The sequence below is a fragment of the Geospiza fortis genome, unplaced genomic scaffold (assembly GCF_000277835.1).
Source record: "Geospiza fortis unplaced genomic scaffold, GeoFor_1.0 scaffold84, whole genome shotgun sequence".
Lineage (NCBI taxonomy): Eukaryota > Metazoa > Chordata > Aves > Passeriformes > Thraupidae > Geospiza > Geospiza fortis.
In genome coordinates, this window is record NW_005054363.1 from 1,545,540 (window position 1) to 1,565,842 (window position 20,303).

General features: G+C 42.4%; 1 pseudogene; it reads right to left on the reverse strand.

Moving 5' to 3' along the window:
- Positions 1 to 1,169: 1,169 nt before the first annotated feature.
- LOC106631890 overlaps positions 1,170 to 20,303 on the reverse strand; it is a 32,291-nt pseudogene continuing 13,157 nt past the window's right edge.

The window sequence follows — 20,303 nt, forward strand, 5'->3', positions numbered from 1 at the left end:
AATGGTTTCCTTTTTTTTTTCCTCCATTTGTGCTTACACAATTAATTATTTATACTTAAACATAGAACTTTGCACCTGTCACTGTTTAGTAGCAGCCTGTGTCTCTGCAGATCATAGCTGTAATTTGTCAGCTTAATTTTGTCCTCTTAGCTTTAAGTAAATATGTAAATGTAAGAACCAGACTTTATTTCATCATCCAATTTCATAATAAAAACACTAAATACTCCTGAACCCAGGACAGACTGGTCAACTCCCTACCCTGTGTCTCCCTCTACTCTGATAGTAAATCACTAATATCTTGAGTCAGCACTAGCTATGGAACTAGCGAAAGTAGTTTCCTCCAGACTATTTCCTTAGTTTACACACAAGAGAGTCATCTCAGATAACCAAAACTTCTTCTGGAGTCAAGTTATGTGACATCATTCTATCCTTCATGTATGAACCTATTAATTCGTGGTAGTAGGAAATCAGAATGATCTGGGGTTTTACACAGCTGATAGATTCATACAGGCTGGTACTCATCTATAATCATCTTCTGTAGATGAATATGATTTAATTCATTTTTTCCTCCATTTTTGTGTGTATATATATTTTAGTGTAGATATTTATATACATACACTTATATAGTCTTGTAGTCACTATGTCTCTCCTATTCTTCCCATCCTCTCCTAGGGCAAGAGATTTTGCCATTAAAGTGCTCAGTGCCTTATGATGAAGTTCATTGAACCTCCATCCAATCTGAAAACATTTGATTTATCTAGGAGCATTCTAGGTGTGCAATTTAGTGGTTTCAGCAATCATGAAAGTATCTGCTGTGTTTTACTTAGGCTGTAATAAACAAAGCACTACATCAGTGGCAACACTGAAATCAATGGAAGTTGCTCTCATGTCCAGACTAAGCTCTCTGTGTTTCTGGAATCAATAGCAAAGCCCAGAGCTAGAGAACCCTGTGTTTCCCAAATGTCTTTGGGAACAGCCTGGCTGGATGGCTTTAAATTTTGCCCTCAAGGTGGCTTAATCTTGTCTTTTCCCTCCTCTTTCTTTGGTTGCTAGGAGAGGTGTATATAAAACTGTTTCCAAGAAAGCTTTTTGACAAGTCCTCTGCTGCAGGGAGAGGGCAAAGTCAGATGCAATTCTTGCTGTCATACCAACACAATTGTCTTAGGAGCTTAGAGCGCCAAAGCTGTCCTGAGTTTGCTGGAATTTACTTCTAGGGACTCCTTCACAACTTTAATGTGATTTCTGACTTGGTCATATAGTTTTTGCTCCTGAACTACTAGCTCCTGGATGTATTTGCTCCACTTACACCTTGAAGGTGAGAGAATGGCTTGCTGGAAGTTGTCTCCCACCACAACATAAAGCAATAGGTTGCCACATGTGTTGAGTGGAGCTGGTGGCCGAGAGACACAGTAGGCAGAGTGGATTTATTCTCCATGTGATAGCTGACTGGACACAACTGTAGTTAACCTGAGCAGTTGCCTAAGATTGGAAGAAAAACTTCCCAAACAGTATTAGAACATGATAACATGAAGAGCAGTCTTTTAAAGAAAGCTTTCAATTAAGACTTTTCATAAAAGACATTAAAAAAGACTGCTCTTCATGTTATCATGTTCTAATACTGTTTGGGAAGTTTTTCTTCCAATCTTAGGCAACAGAGCCACCCAAAAGATATGGAAGGGAAGGAAGTACGCATAGAAGACCACCAAGAGGACAACAGCAAGTCCTAGAGCCTTCTGTTTGTAGCAAGCCCATGTGTGGGGCCAGTGGCCAAGGTGCAAATGATGAGCACATAGCACAGAGTCACTGTCAGCAAGGGCAAGAAGAAAGCCAGGCTGGTCAGCAGCCGCCTGATTGTGCCCAGGTTTGCAGAGCTGGTAAGGTTGAGGCATGAGGACCTAAAGTTTTGTGTCCCTTTTGAAGAGATCAAGACATTGACAGGGCTGACAGCTTCCTGTGCCATCAACCAAATGGTTGTGCAAGCCATTGCTGTCCACCTCTTCCCCTGGATGAAAGCACTGAAGCAGGTGAGGAAGAAAATGCTGCTGTACAATTTGAAGCTGAAGCAGATGAACTTGCACATGAATTCACTAAAAATTGAGTGACACAGTAGTGCATCAGGAAGGGAAGGCCAGTGAGGTAGAGCAGGTCTGTGAGTTCTGGGTTTAGCCTGATTATGGTGCTGATCTTTCAAGTCTCATCTTGAAGCTGTAAACACAAATGACAATGAAACTTCCTGGGAAGCCCAGCAGAAAGACCATGCATGTTATACATAATGTGGAGGTACAAAGTCTTCAGACCAACTTCCACACAGTGCATTTGAGAAAATCACCTTCAGTGTCTTGCTGGGTGATGGAGTTGGCTAAGTTGTCATCTGTTGTGTTCTTTTTTTCTCCTTAGCTATGAAAGAAGAGAGAAATGTTTAGTGTTCACTGACAGATAAGACTCCTCACTTCTCATTAAAAACGACTTATAATCAGGTCTTTCAGCTGCTCATCAGTGCTCCTATTAAAGTGACTCTTATGACTAAGGAAAGACCTTGCTGTGTTAATAAGAATTGATCTTGATCTAGAAGATTTTATCATATCTAGACACACCAAATTTTATTTTAAAATGCATATTTCAGGAAAGGGCCAACAGAGGCACAATGAAGCTGTAATATAAGGGATTCCACTGTGTTTGATGCATGTGCCCTCATATACAATGTTCACTTTCTGCCCTCATCAGGGGTCAAATGGAGAAGAAGGACAGATTGGTTGTATTGTGTTACTGACCAAAAGTAAAGAGGCTAATTTCCAGAACATAACTGTTCCATAGAAGGTGTTTGCAGCCTTGTTGGTTAAGCAAAAAAAAAAAAAAAAACCAACAAAACAAAAGGTGATGTTGAAGTGTTTTCACATTGTTTTTGCTACTCGAGTTGATTGATATTTTTTACATTTTTCTTCTTGCGTCTTGGAAAGCAGTGATAGAGGAATATTTCATTATTTTAGTTCATTAACAAGATTGATGTTGCCAACAAATAAGTTATTTTTAGGCTTGTCGTTAGCTGCTACGTAAATTTCCATCCCTGTAAAAATTTTAAATGGTGTTTTGCTTTGACATTAGTCTTAGATAGAAATTTTCTGAAACATCAAAATAAATTCATCCAGTTTTGTAAAGCAGCCAGTTGCAAGATACAATATGGGACATGAGCAGGACTCGAGGAACATAAAGCCAGCCTGGTATACAGCCTCTACAGCAGAAAATAGACAGTCACTGAGGCACATAGCAAATTAGTGTTAACATGGCATTCAGTAAATACATTTTCTGTGAAGAAGTTACCTCTTCTAAAATGGAGCAAATGTTCTGCTGGAAGAAAATTAATACATCTAGCATAATTTTTTTCCAAAGGAATGCAGCTTCTTATAGGATGATGCCTGTCCTCAAATTACTGCGGCCTGGATTAGTTAAAATGGATCTTACTGAATCACTGCTTCTGTTTCTTGTTTCACTCTGAATTTTCTTGCTGTAGCTTCTACCCTCACTTGTGAGATCACACAGAAAAAGGTTGCACGATTTGGATTCAAATTTGTAAAGAACATTTCGTTCAAATATATTTTAAATATTTTGAAAACTGAAGCTGGAGCTTGAAAAGATGTATGCCAAACACTGGCAATGGTTTTTAAAGAGCAAAATGTTTTTAAACCCCTTGTCGTGGCTGGGGATGGTGCAGGAGTAGTTTGGATAAATCCAGCGGTCATACTTCACGGTTGTGCAGCAATGCCATCATTCCCAAACCAAACTGAAGCCTCTGCTGTGGCTAATGGCTAACCAGGCTGGCAGCAGCAGCAGCACCCTGCCTAAGCTGTGCTGTGCTCTCTCATGCTGGGAGCACCAGGGCTGTGCCCATCCTGCTGTTCCCAGTGCACAGCTGGGGACCCAGGTGAAGGGCATGGCTGGGAGCTGCTCCCCACACCGCTTCCTTTGTGTTTTGGGAGAATTTCATTCTGCCAGCAGCTTGCTCACCACCAAGCAGCGTGCTGCTGTAGCAAACCATAGAGGCCAGAGGGCAAATGCCTGTGATCACCAAAAAGCACATCAGTGGTGCTCAACCATGCAGTCCCTACTGGTGGCCACTTGCCCTCAGGGGCTTTTGGAGCCTTCACTATCCATGTGCTCTATGTTGTGGCTGGATACAGGTCAAGGAACTCCCTCAGAGGCCAGACCACACCCCAAGCCCTGCACTGGATATGGAAACACAAAATGGGCACAAGCATTGCAAGGAAAGCACGTGGGTGTGGGGTGTCAGTTCTGCACTGCCCTCAGGTTACAGCAGGGACCAAAGGAAGAAGACAGTGCGTCTTTGCTGTTGGCCTTGTTATTTTGCTGTCTGAATTACAAATAGAATTTAGACAAAACTTAAATCTAATTAAGGAACAGTTTGTACTGTGGCAGATTTTATCACACTAAGTAATTGGCCATAATGGCCCTTCTGCAGCCCAGGCTGAGGGCAAATGATATATGCTGTAGACACATAATGAACTTTAAATAAATTATCCAAAAGCAGAACTCGTACTAGAAGGGAACTAGATTATTGAAATAGAAACCCTCTTTCAGTCTTAATGGTGGAGTCACTGCTTTATTACATGGTATTCTTTACTGTAACCAATTGATTGGAGTCACTTTAAAAAATGTTGTGATTGCATGTCTTTAATTGCAGTCACGTATAAGGGGAACTTGTCTGCTTCTGCATTGCGATAATTTAATTACAGCCTGCTGGAAATAAAAGCCAAATGGCTGCAGCCATGGCAAAGTAACCTAGTGCCTGTAATTGGACTATATTTCACACAGATGTGTTGCTGAATAAATTAAATAGAATTTGGCTCGTAGCGTTCAACTCTTCAACTGATTTAGATTTAAAAGACACAAATTATATACTTTGGGATCAAAACATGAGCCCTCCTTATCGTTTATAATTCAGGAGATATTTTCATGCAGAAAGAGCATGTGGATTTAACTCAAGTGTTGGGTGCAACTCAGGTAAGTTTAATTTGTTCCATATTTCCATCATCTTGTAACCCTTTACTCATCTCTCTCCACTTTGCCCTGCCTCCAAATTCCTACCTCTAAATCAAAATATGCATTTTACTTACAAACCCTTAGTGTTGTCTTCTCTTCACAGCTGGTTTCTTAAACACCTTACTCCAGTTGGCAGAGTTTTCTTTTAAATTCCACAGGTTTGTGCAGTGAGACTGGTTGAGAAAGCTCCCATGAGACATGCAAGCTGTGGGGATGTTCTGAGTCTGTTCCCAGGTTTCTGCCAGGTGAGGACAGCATGGGCTCCATGGTGCTAAGTGAGAGCAGCTCTGCCTCCTCTCACCTACCTGCAGACTAGCAGCCATGTCCCCAGCAGCAGGGCTGTCCTGGTGTCACCTGTCCTCCCATCTGGCCTCCAACACCTGCTTGGGACATAGGGACCTACCCTGTCTCACTCTCAGAATGGACTGGGACTGCCTGTACCCTGCCCAGTTGGGCTGGAGTGGTTTGCCAGGGCTGATTCCAGCCCTCAGTGAGGCATGCAATGCAGCAGCACTCAGGCAGTGAGAGGCAGCACCAGCTCAGTGCCTGTCTCAAGGAATACCCATCCTCCAAGTCCCAGAGCACAGGAGAGGTGATAAATGAGGGGAAGGATGCAGAAAGAGCAGGGTTTTGAACTGGTAGGAACTTCTCTGCAGAGAGCTTGGTGGATGCTGAGAGCTCACACCAAACCCTTGCCTCTCAAGGACAGCAAAGCTCTCCAAAGTGGGAGGCTGGTGGGACGTCTGCATGGATGGATCTGACACTGAGAAGAGCAAGGACTGTGAAACCAGGGCTCAAATGGGTCTCGTGGCTGGGAGAGATATTTAAGACCATGTGATTGTGAGGGCAACCCAGGTGGAGACAGGTTTTGATGGAGAAAAGGATTGCATGAATGACAGATAACTACCCTGACCATGCTACATGACTCATTCATTTTCTGCTGACTTGTCCAGAGGCCAGAGGAAAGGTTTTGAAGAGAGAGCTGAAGAGGTGGATCAATGGGCTGAAGTCAAATTTAGAAGGTTCAGTGAGGCCAAGTTCCAAGTGTTGCACTTGGGTCACAACAATCCCGCATAGCACTCCAGGTTTGCAGAAGAGTGCCTGGGAAACTGGCTGGCAGAAAAGAATCTGGTCAAGAGCCAGCTGACCATGATCCAGAATGTGCTATTGGCCATGAAGGCAAATGTCATTCTGGCCTGTATCAGCAGTAGTGTGGCCAGCAGGACAGAGCAGTGGTTGCTCCTCTGTACTCACCCCTGCTGAAGCCACACCTCAAGTGCTGCCTTCAGGTCTGGGCCCCTCGCTGCAAGGAAGACATTGAGGAGCCGGAGCGTGTCCAAAGAAGGAACATGAATCTTACTCAGAGGGGTCTAGATCCTAAGTGATGTGAGGAGTAACTGAAGAAGCTGGGGGTGTTTAGTTTGGAGAAAAGGAGGCTGAGGGGGGACTTAATCACTCTCTAAACTTGTGCTCTACAGCTGCCTGTAGCAAGGTGGGGGTCTGTTGTATTAAACACGTTTACAACAATTCTCATAAATATACAGTAATACATTACACAACAATACTTATACATATATTACACAACAATACATTACAACTTATACATTATAACAGTTACCTTACTAACAACATCTATCTCTTCTGGTTGAGGTGGTCATAACTCAAAGACTTCAGATGTCCCAAACCAAATCCCTCAAATGTCCCATAATTATTACTTGTTGGTGGCTCACCTATTCCCAGGTGTCTTGATTGAGATAATCAGGTAAACACTAATACATTACAGTAAACGTTACAACTACAGAGTCCATCCCCTCCAGGGGCTTTTCCCAAAGCATCCAGCCAGGAGCATCTGCAGCTAATCCAGCAGTGATCCAATGAAGGATATTGCTGCCAGACTGCCACAGAGCCCTGGCATGTCCTAAGCTTCTCAACCCTCTTCTGGGGTCCATCCCCTCCAGGGGAACTCGCCACCTTCTCCAAGGTCTTCTGATAACAACAGAGTCCATCTCCTCCAGGGTCTTCTTCTGGTCTTTCTCTCCTGGGGTCTTGGGATCCTTCTCTTTTCTACTGGGGTTCCTGGTCTCTGCAGTAGCCTTCTCCTGGGCAGCCTTCTCCTGGCTCTTCTTGCAGTCTTCTTCTGGTTCCTGCAGTCTTCTCCTGCAGTCTTCACAACAGCCATGCAGCTTTTCTTGCAGTCTTCATCTGGCTCTTACCCTGACTCTTTGGTTGACTCCACCCTTTTATGCTCCTTGTTCTTAATTGCTTACAGGTGTATATGCCACTTGTCCTTAATTGGCCCCAGCTGCAACTCATTGGGGACTACTGTTCCCCCTTACAGTTCTTCCTACAGGGGTCGGCCTCTTCTCCCAGGCAACCAGTGCTAGGACAAGAGGAAATGGCTTCAAGCTGTGTGGGGGAGGTTCAGATTGGACATTAGGAAGAATTTCTTCACTGAAGGGGTGATTAGATGTTGGAATGGGCTGCCCAGGGAGGGTCAGCAGTTGCCATCCCTGGAGGTGTTCAAGAAACAACTGGACATGGCACTTAGTGTTAAGTTAGTCGCCGTGGTGGTGCTCAATAAAAGGTTGGACTCTGGGATCTTGGAGGTCTTTTCAATCTTAACTATTCCGTGATTATATGAATGAAGAAGCCTATGTCAGACTATGTGCTTCTTTTGATTATGGTTAATAAAAAATACCCAGGCTGCAGTGGGATCTGGAACATTTTACAGCCCCCAAATAATTAGGCAATAAAGCAGGAGGAAGACCAGCGCTTCCTTGAATGTGATGACCAGCTCTCAAGAAGGGGCAAATCTCCTCTTCCTTTGGAGATGGAAGAACTGCTTATTCTTGTGTGTCTCACAACAGGGGTTTCACTGCCTGTGCAGAGTGAATTGGAGGGAGCATGGCCCACCTAGAGGTTCCCACCTAGGGGTGTAACCATGGTGTAGACATTGAAGATTTTATGGGATTACTCTGTGTAGCTCTTGCTACAATGACCCCGCTGTAACCCTATTATGACAGGTAGTGATAGCACAAGGGAAAATGGCTTTTAACTGAAAGAGGGAAGGTTTAGATTAAATCTAAGGAAGAAATCCTTTAATGTGAGAGTGGTGAGTCACTGGAACAGGTTGCCTAGAGAAGCTGTGGATGCCCCATCCCTGGAAGTGGTCAAATCTAGGTTAAATGGGGGTCTGGTTGAGTGGGAGGTGCCCTCATGACATGGTGTTTGGAACTAGATGATCTCTAAAGGTTCCTTCCAATGCAAATAATTCTATAATCCTATTATTTTATGATTGCAGAGATCTCCTGTAGTGCCAGTATTTGCATGTTTTCCTTGATCTTCTCTTCAAAAGATTTTGACTTGTACTGACTGGTCTGCATGGACTTCCACCTTGTTTCAGAGCAGTGATCTTTAAGCTGGTTCCAGGCTTCTCTTTTTTTGGAAAGAAAGCACTTTCAAAAGCATAAGCATTCCAGATTTGATTTTGATTAAATATTTGCAAACTTCTGGGAACAGGCAGGAAAGTTATTATCTTGAGAGAGAAATGTTTAGATGAGGCTGAAAAAAATCTTGAATGCTTTCCAGCACTGAACTTCATCTCAGATCTCATTTGAAGGTATTATTTACTTTCTCATGATGATAAGAGATGTGAACCTGGAGATATGGGCAATTATGTACTGCATAATGTAATGATGAATCAGGCTCAAACCATTTAATAAATAAAACTTCTTAAATGGTTGCATAACTGTCCTGTTTACCTGATGCTTTCAGTATTTGCAATTTTCACATGCCATTTTCATCTTATTTGTCATAAACAATCTATTCTCCTTAACTCTCTCTGGTATAAATAATGTAACATCACCTTGAGAGTGAGCATTACTTTTGGATTTCTAAATTCCTGAGTGATAGCTGATATGAACCACCATTGTCTACAGAAAGGGTTGAAATCACTGTTTACCATGTGACCAGGTGCCAGATGGTACTAATTTCAGTACTCCACATCGTGGAAATTGTACATGCTCCAAAGGGCATATGGGGAGTCATGGAGAAACCAAGCTTGTGAAGTCAGGAGTCCCAGCTTATCCCTATATACCTACATGAAGGACTTCCTGCATTTTACTTATGAGTTCTTGTGAATATGTAAGAGATAGAGGTCTTTTTATTATTTTTCAATTCATTGTCTAAGAAACAATTTTCTACTCTGGTGTGGCGTTTTGGAATAAGACTGGATATTTTTCTGGCATTACAATTCAAATTATATTAAAATGGCATCATTACTTGGATTCTTCATCTCAGATTTAGTGCTTGTAGTTCAGGAAAAGGTTTTGAAAAGTTGTGAATAGCTGGAAAAGAGCTTCAGGAATAAGTGGAGTACTGGGAGACGTTGTTACATGCCTTGCAAGACGTTGAGGCTTTAGAGATTGTCTCTGATTAGTTTATTTGAGAGCATATTTAAACAGAAACAGGTGACAGCCATGATCCCATTTATTGGAAGAGATTCCTGGCATCAGCATTGCTTAAGATATGCCAGCCCAGGGTGGCAGTGAAGAACAAGTAATTCTTTGTGGGGGTGGGTAGCTACTAAAACAATTGCCTGTAGTAATATGGTACTTTACCTTTGGAATTTTTGAACCAGTGTTGAGTGTTTTTCATAAATATTAGTACAGTCACAGAGAAACATGAGATATTGTCAGACAACTTTGCAGGACAGATTCATAGGGTTTAAAGGCTCTAGAAAATACAGTCTAAAAGATTGTATCCCCAAGACCATGTACACTCAAGGCCATAGGGTTTTAGCTCTGAATTCTCATAACTTGTATTAAGCATGGAGGTTTTTATTAGTTATTACTAGGAGGACAAATTTGATTGAAGAAAAAGAGAGAGAGAAAATCCTCTTATTCCTTTGATAGTTTGTTCTAATGGCAAACCATGCCCACAGTTGAAATCACATTTAGATTTTAGTATGACTCTCTAGTTTGTACTTTCAGCCTTTCAAGTTCTTCATCTGTGTCTGTGCTATAAGGAGAGAGAAACCCATTTAGCAATTGCTGTTTTGTGTTTGTGGAAATATTTAAATGTAATAATCCAATCCCCTTTCACACTTCTTCCTGATTGTTTTGTCTCTTAGTCATTCTGGGATAACATCTGACCTTTTCTACCTATTCTTCATCCTGCCACTGGCTTTGTGAGGTGGAACTTTATATCTTCCATCCTCCATGCTGGGTTTCTGTATCTCTGGCTGGAGCCGTGTCTCTGCCTGCAGTACCAGACTCACAGACACCCCAGGCACCCCCAGTGTGCATGCACCAGTCAGCTCTGCCCAAGCTACCTCAGGATTCTGCTGAGGCTGTCAAGGGTGGACTGTTCTGCATACTCCACCCTTCCAAGCCATAACATTCTCTTGCAGCAGTCAGTGAATCTTTCCTGCTTCTCTGTCTCTTCATCCACTCATCACAAAGGCATTCCTTCTTACTGTGTCTGGAGCACCAGCTGATGATGCTGGGCACTTTCTGCCCTGCCATGGGGGAGATATGGGAGGAGAGATCCTTTTATCCTTGTTCCCTTGAATTCTAAAAATGGAGAAAATCTTTCCCTCCACCTCTTACTGGTGAAGAGATAGGAATATAGGGAGATGCACTGGGCTAGGAAACCATCATCCAGAGCAGGAAAAGCAGAAAGCAAAATTACAATTAGTAGGGGTCTAAGAATCCCAAAACCACGCATGCTGATGCTGCACCAGCAACAACAGAACAAAGAGGGTATTGTGCTGCCCACTTTTATCATACAGAGCAGTGAAGTTATGCAGCAAAGCAACTGCTGCCACACAAATTCAGCAAGGAAAGCCTCCATAGCATAGCCCTTGTCAGGGTGTCTCTCCTGCTTTTCAGGTGTGACTATGCTGGGCTCTGTGGTCTCCAGCTTGCTGCAAAAATATAAATACCTTAAGGTGATTCAGTTGTTAGAGGTCGCCTCCATCTGTCAGAAAATAAATGGGATCCTCCTGCTGTCATTCCCAACAAAACCTGGTTGCTTTTTTCTCCTTGGAAAGAGGTTTTCTTAAATAATTTAGTTATTTCAAAGTGTTTGCTGAAATTGAGATGTTCCTTAGCATGTATTTTTACACAAATCCCATGTGATCCATTGTGTAATCTCCCTATAAACAGCTTTGAACAATTTTCATGCTGTGTGAAGAATGACTTTGAAATAACTCTGTCATTATGTTTTGAGTCTCTTATACTGAAGACTTCAAAGATGTTATTTGTCAGAATGACAGATTTTGCATTGACTGATACGAGGTTTTCAAAAGTGTTATGGGCATCAGTGGGGGTCAGATACTAATTGCCCTTGATTCCCCCAGTAAATGTCACCTGCCTTCATTGGCCACAGATTTCCTTCCTGCTATGTTGCCCCCCTCTTTTCCCATCAGAGAGGTTTTATACTTGCAACTGAGAGATTTTTAAGGGCCTACCATTGAAATGCATTCACCAGTTGTCATCAAGGCGATTTAAAACATGCAGAAAACACAGGCATGTATTTTCATCCACACACACGGTTTTTCCTTTGGCAAAAACTTTCCTTTTCCTTTGATTCTGCAGAAAATTCCCAGGGTGCAGATGTCCTGTGAGCATTGGCAGCTTAGCAGTTTTCACTGCTGAGGCACCTACACCATGTGCTCTTCCGGCTATTCATTCCCCTTCCTGCTCCAAGCACTTCCTTCCTGCACTCAGTGGGAAACTCGGACTGCTAAAACCTGGTGGATGCCAGCACCTCTATTTCTCTTCCTAGCTGTAACATCTTTGCCCCCCATGGAAATATCACAGCGACTGCAGGACAGGGTAGATGGGTGCATGCTGGATGGATCCACACCCTTCCTGTCCTTGGCAGCTCTTAAGTCAGACCTAGATATTCCGGAGCCATAACTTTGTTGCCAATTTATTTTCCCACGTTTTGCAAATGTTTCTTGGAGTGAAACAGCAAAATCATTGAAGAATGCCAAAAATGCTTGTAAGACCTTGTACAGCAAGATAGGAAATATTAGTCTTTGGTGTGCTTTATTTTTCTTTCTTGAAGATCTCATGCTGTGGGAAGATTAGCTCAGGCAAAAAGCTAAAATTTCCATGGACTGCCTTTGCATCCTTTCACTGGCACACAAGAATAAAAGTCTTGTGTATGACGTCCTCATCCAGCACAGTTACGAAACACTGAGCATGGTCAGTGGAAGAGTAGATGAGGGTGCAGATCTAGGCATAGTAATCACCTCTTGTGAACATTTCTTGGTCCCAAGCAGTGCCTGATCCAGTCTGCTGGCGTCTGCATATTCTGGGTGTCTGTGTAGTCTTCATCTTGCACGCTCAGCTGGTCCACAGGTCCAATGGTGTTTCAAAATGCCTGTGTCTTTCCTTATTGCCTCTATCACTGCCTTTTTGTGGCCAAAACCCAAAAATGCGATCCAGTCAAATTTTGCTGGAAGCATTTGGAGATCACGGTAAGAGAAACCTTTTCTCTCTCAAGACATCCAGGAGGTAGAATGGGCCACCCACAGAGGTTGTGCATGTGCCATCCCTGGAGATTTACAAATCCCAGCTGGATACAGTCCTGAGAAACCTGGTCTGAAATTAGTGCCAACCCTGTTTGGAGCAGGCAATTGCACTGGAGGCCTCCTGATGCCCCTGCCAACCTCCTTGACTCCAGGGTCTTTTGCTCCTATGAAATCTGCAAGCTGTAAAAGTCAAGGGTAGGACTAAGCCATCATTTCAAGAATGAGAAGTATCTGTGTCCTACTGCTCTAGGAAAGGCAGACCTTATAGCAAAGCTACCCTGTGTTGCATCTAATCCTTTCCGCAGCTAGAGAGTTCTGTTTACCAGCCAGGCTTGTCTGTTCACTCCCTGTTTCTCATGAGGCTGCAAAACCAAAATTTTCAGCTGAAAGAGCCTATTTTTTCTATTTTATTAGTCCCTAGTATTATTTCCCTTTATATTCTCTCTTAATACCTAAGAGCCAAAAATGTATGGCTGTGTGCATGTCTGTGGGCTTGGGTTATGTTGAGAATTCCCATGCAGAAAGTAGCCTGTATTTAGATAGAAAATTGTGTTTGGAAATTACTCATTTGACTTGACTTGGGGTTTGAAAAATATTTCTACTGTTAAATTTCATTTCTGATAAGCAAATTGTCAAGTTTGTTTTTAACGGGAACACTCTTTTTTTAGGTCTGCACTGTGGTATTTCAGCGTAGGACAGGGAAATGGTCACACACATGTCCATAAGGAGAGACCTTGGGATCTGTTCACAGATTAGATTGTAGCCATTGTCAGTATCAAAATGCTCCAATGTATTTGATTTAAGTTTGATTTCACAGCTCAGCTTCTCATTCCCTGCAGATTCCTCTTCAAAATGAAAGAGGATTTGGCTCTCTAGTTACACACCCCCAACTACTGAGAGCTTCCACCTTCTTGATCAGTCAGTTCTGAGTTGCTACTCATACTGCTTTGGTCATGTGTGCCCTAGCCTTGGAAATTACAGCTCCAAATTCCATTTTTGTTCATCAACCAGAAGTCTGCGTGTTTGAATAATATTTACTAAAATACTGTCTCTCATTCATTTGAACTGATAACACAATCTGAAAATCTGGGGGTGGAAATTAGCTAAGACATTCCATTGATTCCTCTCAGCAAGGAATTTGGCCAGTGGGACAGCACTGCATCCCCTCTAGGCCGCTGGTGCTGATGGACAGTAGATGTCACTCTTGCCTAACATATGGAATCATGGAACAGTCTGGATTGGAAGGGACCTTTAAAGGTCATCTAGTCCAAGCCCCTGCAATGAGCAGGGACATCTTCAACTAGATGGGGTTACTTAAAGCCCCATTCAAACTGTCCTTGAATGTTTCCAGGGATGGGGCATCCACAGCTTCCCTGGGCAACCTCTTGGTTTCTCTGCTGAAATGCTGTATCCTTAGTTGTGTGCATGGCTGTGAGGGAATATTTTAACTAAGATATTTTAACTACTCCTTGTTCTTAGTCCCTAAAGAAAGGTATATGGAATCCCTAATAAAGTGTGTATTTCTGGTGTGGTTTTGGTACAGGTGCTTTTGTTTGTTTGTTTCATTGGTTTGGTTTAGCTCAGTCTTTGGAATGTGTTTTGGGAGTCTGGTAAATTATGCCAATCTGGTTTGAAAGTCACCATTTTGATACATTAATCTGTGGAAACTTAATAGTAAATTTGGGTACTGAGGGGCTAAAGGAGAATTTCTTGGCCATCCATCTTATGTGTGAAGAACAACTTCTGTGACAGTGCCTGTCAGAGGAAGGCTGCCAGCCCAAGCCATGCAGGCAAGGCCTGCTTTCCTTTCTGCTCAGCAGCTCTCTAGCAGCTGTGCAACCACTTCATCACAGCTGTCCCCCAAGCCCTGGGGGCTGGAGCTGCCCCAAGGCTGCAGACAAGTTCCTACATTCGAGAGTGTCAGTACATGACATTTATGTCTTAATAACATATTCAGAGTCCCTTTGAGACCAGTCCGTTGGGAGAACAGACAACGCCCAGGAAAAATGCCTGCAAAACTGCAACCTGTGGGAGGACCTGTACTGTTTGCCTTTTTTCTCACTAAGTTAAGGATCAGGTTCCCTGAAAAGAAATATTAGTTGCTTTCACAGTGAGGACAACGCTAACTGTACATCACAGTAAACTTAGTTTTTAACAATGTGGGGAAATCACAGTAATTTCTGACTTCCTGTAAAGATCTGGCTGGTGGTCTCCTATAAAAATCAGTTGCTCTCTCAAATAGTGGCCTTTCAAAGGGTTTTTCACATAAGATAATTTTCCTGACAGAAAAAAAATCCATTGTTTGGATATAATAATTACACAAAGGCTTCCATTTGTGCATGGATCCCACGAGTTTCACTGCTAGGACCAGAAGGTGTTTCCAAAAAGAGACACCAATTTTCTTTATAATTAATGTCTTTTGTGGATATACAATTTCAAGAGAAAAGCAAAATGGAAGAATTACACAACTGGGACATCATTTGAGAGAGATGCTGAAGGCAAGATATTTCACAAATACACATCTGCCACAGCTTGCATTCCTTCTGAATCCCACTCTATACCCACTCCAACAGAGATATTAGTCAAGCATTAAATGCTTGTTTACGGAAGAATCTTTGAAAAATGCCAGATTTATCAAATTAGCAGTGCTATTAATAACCCTGTCAGGGTTGTATGTCAGCCTGGCAGTTCTTGAATTTCTCCAGAGGAGAAATATACACCTTCTTTCAGTGAGTTACATCCACCTAATCACAGATTGTGCAAAATCGTGGCAGTATGTCAAAAAAAAAGGTAAAATTGTTGGCATGTGTATAAGTCTAATTAAACAAGGAGTTTAGATAATATAAAGGGAAACCTCATTAATTCAACCATGCATAGCAATTGGCAATAGTAGTTAGCTGAAAAGGATCATTTGGAAATAGGGTGCTCTCCTGGGTGAGACACGGTGAACAAGAACCTGCAGTGGCTCTGGATTAACTGGGGCTTATTTAAGAAACAAGAGCAGGTGGCTTTCTGAGCCACCTGCTCCCTGCCTGGCCCCAGCACTGTGGTCACAAAGTGTCCCCATCCCTCTCAGCAAGGACAAGGCACTGACTGGGGACAGCCCAGCAGAAAGTTGGGTTGGTTTGTGCTGTGCTGCTCTCCATTAACAGCCTCAGGCATTATGGGCTGCAAGCTGTCCATGGTGCCCTCCATCTTCCCCACTGCTGGGTTATGCCTTCAGGCCAGATATATGCTGCTGTTTCTCCAGACTCACTTCTTTTTTCTGAGATTGCTACTTCACTTTGGGGGCTCCTCTCATCAGCGCCAGCTCTTCTTTATATCACCTGTGGACTAATTTTCCTGGTCTGAATAGTCCATGTGCAAAAGCACAACATGTGGTCAGCTTCCTAATTGTAGGGTTCATCTCTCATTTATTTGTTAATTGCAGGATATGCTGTGTTTGTCCAGGTCAGGTGGGATGAAATTTTACAATCAGAATATACCAGTTGTAGCTGTCAAGCCATAGGATTCAACTGGAGAATTTCAGAAATTTACCCCTATGCTGACATATCTACACCCAGTTTTTTGCTGCCTGTTTGAATTCAGGGTTATTTTTCATCTTGTTCTTTTTCTGTCGAGCACAGAAACTCAGGATACCTATTTTTTGATCTAAGATTTCGCATTAGGCTTGCTGTGTTCTGAAGCCTTGCCACTAGGTGGTAATGTTTTCATCCTTTAAATAAAACCAACTAACCAAACAAACAAAAACCTAAAAAACCAAAACACCCACAAGACTCCTTTGGAAGCATAGACTCAAACTTGAATTATTTCTGTAGGGCTTATATGTTTTATGAAGGGATCAGAAAAATTATGGCTGTTCTGATGTAAAGCCTTTGATTATCAGCTCATTGCACAGCCACATGCCTGTCAGGCAAACAAAAGATGTGGGAGACTTATGCTGGCCTCATGCTTTTCCTTACTCTGAGCAGAAGTTTGGCAGGACAGGAAAATTGGGCTTTATAGACATATTTTGAATGAAATATGTGATTATGAAACATTATGCAAGGGTTTCCTTTTTTATATCTCTTGAAATGGAACTATTATGCAGGGCTGTAATGCCTCTATGGATGCCATACAGTAGCTGTACACATATTTGCCACGCTGAAAGGCAATATTCCTGAGCTTTGTGTCTCTCTTTTAGGACATAGCAGTGAAGACTAATGAAAACAGCTGGGCTGTGCCATCTCCCACTTACAGTAATTTTCCATTCAACAGCAGCTCACAGCAAGAGTGTCAGTGAAGCTTATCCTCAAGTGCTGGGCTCAGCTACTCGAGGTCTTGTGCCATTAACAAGAGGGTTTGAGGGTGTTTCTCCCACTCCATCCTCTCTTTCTTATAACATGGAGGGTACAGTGCACTCATAAGAGGCAGGATATTCAGGTTTAAAACCTTGGTGACCATACCAGAAGTCAAACCCCATTTCCCAAGTGAGCACTGCAGTTTGCTGGCCACCCACTCAGGGGGTGGCAGAAACTTGTCTGCAATGCTTATGACCATAGCTACCCACTCCAGCCTGATTCTAATGTCAGATAAAAAACCTGGGAAAAGTGGTTTTGGCATGGGGAAAAAACAAACCCAGCATTTTTGCCATGTTAACTGCTTTTTCTAAAAAATATTACCCAAATCTAACAATAATAGTTCCCACAATAAAATTCATTGCTAGAAGCTCAAAAGGAAAACTCCTACAGCAATGCATATGGACAGTAAAATAATTGCTGGAAAGGGCTTTTTCCTCTCTCTTTGAAACTGTTTATGCACCCAGTGATATGAATGCAAGAACTTTTTCTTATGTTTGCAGTCAGCCTTGCCTTACCTGCTGTCATCTACCAAAGTCTGCTCCATACCTTGCTGAGAGTGTGACAGCTGAAGAAAAAATAAGTTATACAGTGAGCCTCATGCACATATGCACTGCAGCCTTAGGGCTACACAAAGCAAAATATATTATGGAGTTGAAAAAAAAATCTTTTTTTTTTTCAAAGGTTCATCACTATGAAGTAAAAAAAAAAAATTATAGATACACCAAAATGTCAAAAGACTTCTTCTTGGCTATATTCTGGTCAAATTTCAGTATGTTTCCCCTCTGACTTTGCCTAAATAATTGTTTAGAAAATAAATAAGATATGTGTACACAATATATGTGTATATTTTTGTCAGAAGACACGATGTTTCCCAGTGTTTTCCTTGTTCAAGGATCAAGGACATTTCTGATTAAACAGAAATGGGCTGCCTTTCAACAGGGACCAAGACTGGCATTGTCAACGAAAGTCAATAAAATGTTACAAAAATTGAGGAACTATTACAGAGGTGCAACTAGAAGGGAATTAACTCTTTGGTTGTTTGCTGTCTTTAAAGGAGTGAGTATATGACTTTTTAATGCTAAGAACTGGGTATTTTCAGTCAGTGCTTTAAAATCACTTATTGAATAGTTAACCATACCCTTCAGTGGCAACTGACATTCCCAATATTAGGGTTTAATACCTTTCTTACACTGTGAGAACTTTATGTGGCGTGGTTTAAAATACTTTTCAGTGGGCTGCTGATCTGCAGTATTTTCAAGGTAAAAAGAATGTTTACCAAAAAGATATTCTCATCTGGTTTTGATTGTCAACCTCATTTACCAAGCCTAGATGGAAAGCACTGAAAATTTTTTCACCAGGGCCAGGGTGGAAAACAGCCCTGGTGCAACTTAGACTTCTGGTTCTGTTAAAAGGAACAATTAAACACTGGACTAGGAGTTGCAATTATGACACAAATAATTTATCTATTAAAAACTTTCTTTAACGTTTCAGACAGGAAAGCAAAAAGGTGGAGTTAGTGATGCACTAAAGATTTCCCAAAGTGAGACAGGAGTGAAATGGGTGCTAAGACTGGGAAGAGAATTGCAAGAGAGCTACCAACAAAAGCAGAGGATGGGAAGAAAAGCTCGTTGGCCCCAATGCCCCGCATGTGGCTCAGTGCCGTGGCACAGCGAAGGCTGCACGGCTGCCAAGGGCGCGCAGTTGTTTCCCCCTGCAGTCACGAGCAAGTGACTTGGCAGGAGGTAAAGGTTTGGTGGGTACTGTGCAGTTTAAAGGATATTCTGACCTTCACTGTAGGACTTCACACTCAGCAGGCCCAGCGGAGGCATGGGCGGCAAGGGCAGCTGGAAGCGTTTCCCAGGGACAGGAGTTTTAAACAATGTGTCCATACCAAGGCAGAACATCTCTGAGCTGACACAGCTCCATGACAGTGCACAGTGAAGGTCCAGGGAGCTGCCAGTGTCGCCCACTTTGTCAGAGAACAGCAATAACGAGCACTGGCCCAATTTGGGAAATCTCCAAGGATCCTCCACTTCCCCAGGCAAACATCTTCACCTTTATGCGGTGCTTCATGGGGAAAATTCTGTTTCATTACTTGACACTGACATTTTCCTTGCTGTTCCCAGTGACTGTGTCACCACTTGCCCTTTGATGGACACCTGGGAGTAGGGTTGGGTTTCCTCCCTCTCTCACCAGCCAAATTCTGCCTCTTCTCCTCTCAGCTCTGCTTGGATGCCCCCACCCCAACCCTGAGCATCCCTCCTGTGAGGCCTGGCTGACCTTTTCCGGGGGCCTGCCTAATGCTTCCCTCCTTGCCCTGTGGGAGGAGGCAATGGGAACCCCAGGAAGGCTCTTATCCCAGGGGAGGCAAGAAGGGCTCTTCCTCTGCCCTTTAAAAAAATACTCCTCTGATGGCCTGCTCAGAATGTTTCTGTTGTTTCGTTTTCGTTTATGCTTTCAATAAGAAAAACTTCATTATTATGCCATTCATTATTTGTATCTCAATCTAATAAAATTACTACCCTTCCACCTTGACATTTATATGTTATTAATGCATGGGTCAGAATCTTTGCAGTGTATCTGGCCTAGGTGGAGGTCATTTGCTCATGAGCAGGAAGCAGACCTAAGTTATTGCATGATGTAAGTTATCATAACATATGTATGTGAGGTGCTGCAGCTGAATTTGCTTTAAGACTCCACATTGCTTAATTGCAAACAAAAGGAGCACTGTTATGTGATGTTTCCATGTTTGTGTACAGTGCTTGCTCAATTTGTGTACGCTTAAAACCGTGAAAAACTCTGTTTAGGGAGTCACTTACTACCTCTTCCTAATGGAGAGACAAAAACCCAAGAAGAACAAAAAGGAAAAGCAATCACACAAATCCCCTTAATAGCAATAAAAGAAGTACAAAAATAAAGATGACAGTTTAATGGAGATTTGTTTGAACAGCATGTTTTCCTTTTAACCAGTTATTGTGCTGCATTACTAAAGGATTTCAACAGCCTGAAATGGAGCTGCTGGAAACATTATGAGGCTTGCAAGCATCTTACATGTTGGGCCACTGGTTAGGCATGTAAAAGGTCTGTCTGAACTTTCAGAGCAGCAATAAATGCGCTAAACCTCGGAAACCAAATCATCTTCCATATATCAACTGTTATGCTTTAGTTGTCTGCCTGAATTTTTTATATACAAATTGCTTTTTCAAGCAAAGAAGAGTTTGTCTATTACCACAAGATAATGTTGTCACTTGATAAGACTTAATTTTTCTGGTTGTTATAAATAACTTTGTTGTAATCATTTTGGCCTGATTTCTTGGCAAAGTCCTTGGCTTGTACAGCAAAGGAAAGCCTGCAGAGTAATCTCT